The following is a 6,000-nucleotide window of genomic DNA, read 5'->3' as shown; positions in this document are numbered from 1 at the left end:
ATCTCACTATACCGTAGCTCGCAGCGGAAGTCTTTTGCTGTTTCTATTTTCCCTCTACTAGCTCGAGTAGATGTGAATATAACTTCTGTTTTAATCACCAGCATAAAGTATAAAGTAACAAGCTAATTGAAAAAGGTGATAATCAAATGCATAGCCACTCGCAGTCAGACAACAGAATTCTTGATGAAGGTGGTTTTGCTTATTTATTTTTTTTTTAATTAAGATGTAAACCACTTGAACCCTTCACTCTCCACAGGTGCAACCTTCTGCTGCTGGCTCTTTTTTAATTTAATAAATAATAATTTAGCTAATAAATGGATTATAAACATTTTTATCAGTGCCCTATTAATACCTACTAAAGGGCTTCAGCAACTGAAAACCATATCCTTACTTTAAAAAGTCTGTTATTTGAGCATAAGAACTACCAGGAATGCCAAAAAGTAGGTGTTTTGAAGAAGGCAGTGAGCTCAGACTGTTTGGTCTTCATCTTTGTAAGCCAAATCCCAAGAAATCCCTGACTGATAAATTCAGCAGCAATGAAAGCAGCAATCACATGGAAATACTACAACAGTAAAGAAAGGCAATAAAGAAAGGTTGTATTAGACAAATCAGAACTGAACCCTCCTAAAAAACACGGTGCGCTTAACTCTATTTCATCTGCATCTTTTAACTTTGTGGTAAGTCTTGGTCAAGATTAAAAAGCAATATATACTACACATATTTTAAACCAGTCATATTAACTTTTTTTTTTTTTTTTAATGGAGTTCATCAAACATTTTATATTCTTTTGTTTTTTTACTGTCAGTCATGTAACTAACTACTGCCTCCTTCATATGGGAAAAAGCATTTCTAAGTCCTTTCAGAAGTGCATTTTAGGAACTCAAAACAGTCATACTTGATTGGTTTAATATGCAAAAGGGGGTTCTACAAGCCCCTGGTAGAAGAGTTCTCATGGAAGAAAATATCAGTCAAATAGACAGGATGCAGGAAAAAAAAATGAAAGAGGATAATAAATGGGAGGTTTTGTGGCTTCTTAAAATATTGCCAGCTAAATGTAGGACAGCAGAGACCTTGTCAAAATTAGCAGTCGACATGATGTAAGTGTGTAGGATAAAATCTGTTTTGTTGGTGAGGAAAAGAAGACTATTGTAACTTATTTAGCTACAGGATATTGTTTCTGACACTTCATCAGCATGTTCTTATTAATACGGAGGCTGAGCATTATTTGTGTCAAAATCATCACTTGGAGCCTTTGCTTTCCAGCAGACTTCAGTTTCTAAGTAATCTGCAAAGTCACGCACTTATTTTTATTTTGGGGTTCAGACTCTATTTGATGCCAGAGTAGAAGTGGCAGATAAACAGAAACCCTCCACAGAGCTCAAACTATTGAGCAGAGATTCCTAGATTTAGAGTATTTTACGCAGGAAGCCTGGTGATCTATGTGGGACATTTCCTCTGATTAGAAAACAGGATGCACAGCTAGAGGGAATTATTTGGAAAAGTCTTTACCCACTCTTGCAGTACCCCGTTCCTTGAAAAGATTATACTATATGTTTCAGAAAGTTCAGCTAATTAAAATGCTTACATTAAATAGAGAATACCCTGAGTTAGAGTAGGCAGATATAGGAGAACAATTAAATGTGTTTTAGATTTAGGCCAATCTCTGTTAACCAGGGTTTGGGGGAAATCTTCAGTAAGCATGTTTTCATGAACAGTCTAGGTGATGGAAAACAGAAAGTCCTTATTAATCTGCAGACAATAGGAAGGGTGGAGCTTCAGACATGCCAAAGAGCTCAGAATGATCCTGAAAACCGAGGTTACATGAAAAAAATAGGATGGTATTTAACGAGGAAGAACACAAAGTACTACACTTAGCGAGGAGGAATCAGCTTCTTGGATGCAGGATGCAGAACAACTGGTTAGGTGGACAATGATGGAAAAGGATCCCAGGGTTATAAAGCATTGCTGGCTGTGTGTATATAAATTGTGTGAATGATGTATGAGAATAAATTAGCCATGTCATCCAGCTCTGGACAGGCCAAACCCTAAGCTAGGACAAAAAAACAGGAGAAAAGACATGCAGCAGCTTCTGTTCTACTCAGAAAATAAAATTTGTTGTTCTGCCTTAGTCAGTTTTGGTGTCTCTGCTTCCCAATCCACTCTAGCTCTATTTTCTAGGATGATTGTTACCCTAGACTTTGCAATACCTTCTTCAGAGGACGTGGAGCCAGCTGCTGTTGGAGATGATGTGTGGGATGAGCGGGGCTTCTGCAGTTCCTCTGTCCTCTGCAGCTCTGCTGTGCACAGTGCCCCAGGTAGGGGACTGGGCTGCTCGTTCTGCACAGCTTTTTTTTTTTTTCACTTTCATTTGAGGAGATGGGCCCGAACCCCAGATCTGACAATAGTTCTGAAATGTTTCAGTTCTTAATTTCTCCCAAACTCTAGGCTCACCTCCAAGTCCTTTTCAGATGGGAAAACGTCTATCACATTTGTATTGTCTTTACCTCAGCCATTCTGCAGCACCGCAAGGCCAAACATCTGTGGGATGGAAGGGAAGACAGAGGAAGGGATAAAAGGTCGGGTGTCCAAGCATTGCACATAACTCATTGAGGGGAATGAAGAACTGTTACATTCATACTGTTACTTGAGCTCAGGCCAGTCAGTAAACAACCTTATTCTGTAGAATATGTTGCACAGCTATTGAAATTTCACATTTTGTTCTGTCAGCTTCTAAAACCCTTCCTTAGATTTGCTTTTTCTAATTTGTTTCTGCTGAGAACAGAGACATTTGCTTCGTCTGACTTATTTTTTCATTATTCTGAAAACTGTATGCCCTTCAGAAAGCAGAAACTGGCTAGTCAAAAATGAATTACAGTAGACTGCATGGGAAATGCCTTTGTGAGGAAAAGCAGTCACTGCTGAAGTCCAGTATTGCCTTTTGCCTACAAAAGACTTAAAACTTTGATATTTCTGTCGCAAGCTAGTAACAACACTGGTTTCGGTTCCACCCTCCAGACAACACACCACCTCCCTCAAGTGGTCAGCAAAATTAGGGTTGTTTTCTCTCCTTCAAGGGCTGTTTTCTGGCACTGCCCTAAGAAGTGTTGAAGAAAACAGTTTTTAAAAACATTATTAATAGATCAAGTTTAAGCTGTTGTGCAAAAAGAAGTATTTTGAATCGTAGAATGAGGTAACAATCCCAGAAACAAACACTTAGCTGGCATCACTTGGGCACCATAGCCTTTTGATGAGAAAAAAACTTAAATAGCTGTTTTTTTGTGGACGAGCTCTAATAGCTTTCTGCCTGCAGTTACAGGCATTCAGTTACGGTCACTGCCACGGCGGGGATTGTATAAGCACATAAGCTAATCAAAACAGTGGCACATTTGGAAAAGCAGCATTGTTAATTCTGATGGCTTGCTCAAATCCTCATTGGAATAATTACAGTTTTCTTCTTTTGTTCAAAATGCTCCCTATTTAGAAACAGTTCTTTTGTGATTTGCTGCCTAATGTGTGCTTGCAGAACCGACAGGAACAATGCTGGGGAAGAGCTCACAGGAACTCAAACCAGAATTACATAAATTACAGAAACAGCAATGATGATGGTAAGATAAAAACAGAGAGGAAATACAAAACTCCATACTTCAGGAATCACCCCAGACATGCACTGCCCGAGTTCAGGATAAAATTTTCCCATGGAACAGTATGTCGTAGAAGTGTCTTGTGAAGAGACGTATACCTAAGACATGAAGCAATGCCTTTGTATGTATGCTGACAATATCTGCCATGACAATGGCTAAAGAAATTCCTGTTCATGCAGCCAAATCAGGCTCTTCTACACATCACTGGACACCTGCAAAATTCTGTAGGTATTATCCAGGACACAGCCAAACATTCACACAGACTCCTACCCTGCAGTGCCCAGACACTGTGATTTTCAGCCTTACCTCATATGAGCAAAGCCTGATAGCAAATACAAAAGGAAAGCAGTTCAGGTAGAACTGGGTGAGCAATGAAAAATCAGGAACACTATAAAAAAAATCTTAATTTATAGTCTGATAAAAAATATCTAAATAAACCTATCTAACAAAAGACTACACAACACACAGGTTTAGGGAGGAGGGAAAAAACGGTGATGCCAAGTCACCAAGCAGTTAAATTAGCTAGTACAGGAAACACAAATCCTCATGTTTCAAGGCCTAAGTCAGTCCCCAGCAGGAATCTGGAGTAAAATTGTGAAGTACAACACATACAGCCGAATATATTATAAGCATTGCTCTTGCTAGAGGCAATGTTCTGTTGTAGGATGTAATTTTTTGTGTTTCTTTTGCTGGGTAAAACTGCAACCAGGTAGTTCCAACCACTCCTTTTAACAAAAGCCTGCTAATTAAAGCAACACTACCCAGCCTCCTTCTTGGCATTAATGAAGTGCCAGAGGAAGGAAGTCTTAAGCATTTATTTTCCTCCCAGAGCATCTAATATCCCACACTACAGCTGCTGGAAAAATGGTAACACATTTCCTGACCAAGAAAAGAAAAGAGAGAACATATTTATCACAAAAGTCTGAAGTACAAAGTTTGTTTTGCACTCTGTCTGAAAGCTGTTTAAAGGATTTTTAAGGTCCCTTCCAACCCAAACCATTATATGATATGATTCTATGATACGATATGATATGATAGTGTCATCTGCATATTTGAAAGAAACATAAGTGATATGTAAGAAGGTCCTTCTTGCCTTACGACAGCACCAGGGTCATTTAGGTTGACTGTTACACTTCTCCAAAATATATGGCCAAATCAGACTGTACAAAACTTGCAGGTGTTGTGACAGAAGCATGGCTAAGTACAACAGCCACTGACTTGTAGTACAGACTTGAAGAGATGCAGAGGAAGAAGATAGCTTCAGATGACTTGCAAGGTCATCATTGCTAACTTTACATGATTAATCTACAGCTACGACCCCCATCCAGTTGTCTGCTATTTTCCCTTATTCTACTGCTCCCACCTAAGAGCTGCCTTTCATTCACTCTGGTGTCTGAGAAGCCTTTAGAAAGAAAAGTGGTTCCTTGGTACCAGACACAAGCCAGACCAAACTCCCACCTCTAAATATCCCTGAAGTTTAGAACTGGTTGAAATTTAAACTCCTATCTAGATCCAGATTTGGCTGCTTGAGGTCATCTTTACACATTTTCATTTAAAATATTGTATTGTCTGATTCCCCCTTTTTTTGCTTCAGCCTTTTTGGGTCATGGTCAAATTGGCTTACCAGAGGCTCTGGTAACCTACCATAGACATCTTATTCCTCACCCCCCTCTTCATTTCATAATCTTCCAGAGATGAAATTCAAGATTGCCTGCTAATTGTAACAGGACAGCTTCTCAGACAGATGACTTTCCAAGTAACCTTCTCATTCCACTCATATTAGGGGAAAGAAAAAGTATGCCAGAGCGTTGTGTGATGACGGATGAGGGCCAACATTACAATTTATGTTTGTGACCTGGCACACAGACGGAAACACAGAGTATGATTCCGTGGTTTTTGCAGTCTTAATCCCTACTAAAGGGTGGCTCTGCCAAGGTAAACGTGACATTTTAAATGAAACTGCTTTGCATACACTGCATGGAACCTGAGATCCCACTTTTGTACTGCGGTTTCCTTCTAAAATGTAGCTACTGCCTGACAGGGCAGAGTAAGTGTGCAGTCTGGGCTCCCCTATGCTGACAGTATTTAGTCTGCTTCAGCAAATGGCAGTGATGAGCAGACCGTGTAAAAGGAGCAAGACAAATATTTGAACACGTACATTCCCGAGGCTGAGAAGAGGAGCAAAAATAAGGGCTGGATCCCACTTTCCTTCCCCACCCAGGCAACTCCCAAACAACAAAACCCAAATTAGGCCCCACATTTGTAATAACATCACATTTCCTTGTAAATCAATCATTAATGTACAGAATTAGGAAAAGCAACACATATCATTATGTCCACAACTCAAAACAAGGTTTTA

The sequence above is a fragment of the Falco rusticolus genome, chromosome 6 (assembly GCF_015220075.1).
Source record: "Falco rusticolus isolate bFalRus1 chromosome 6, bFalRus1.pri, whole genome shotgun sequence".
In the NCBI taxonomy this organism is placed as follows: domain Eukaryota; kingdom Metazoa; phylum Chordata; class Aves; order Falconiformes; family Falconidae; genus Falco; species Falco rusticolus.
This window is presented reverse-complemented; position numbering follows the sequence as displayed.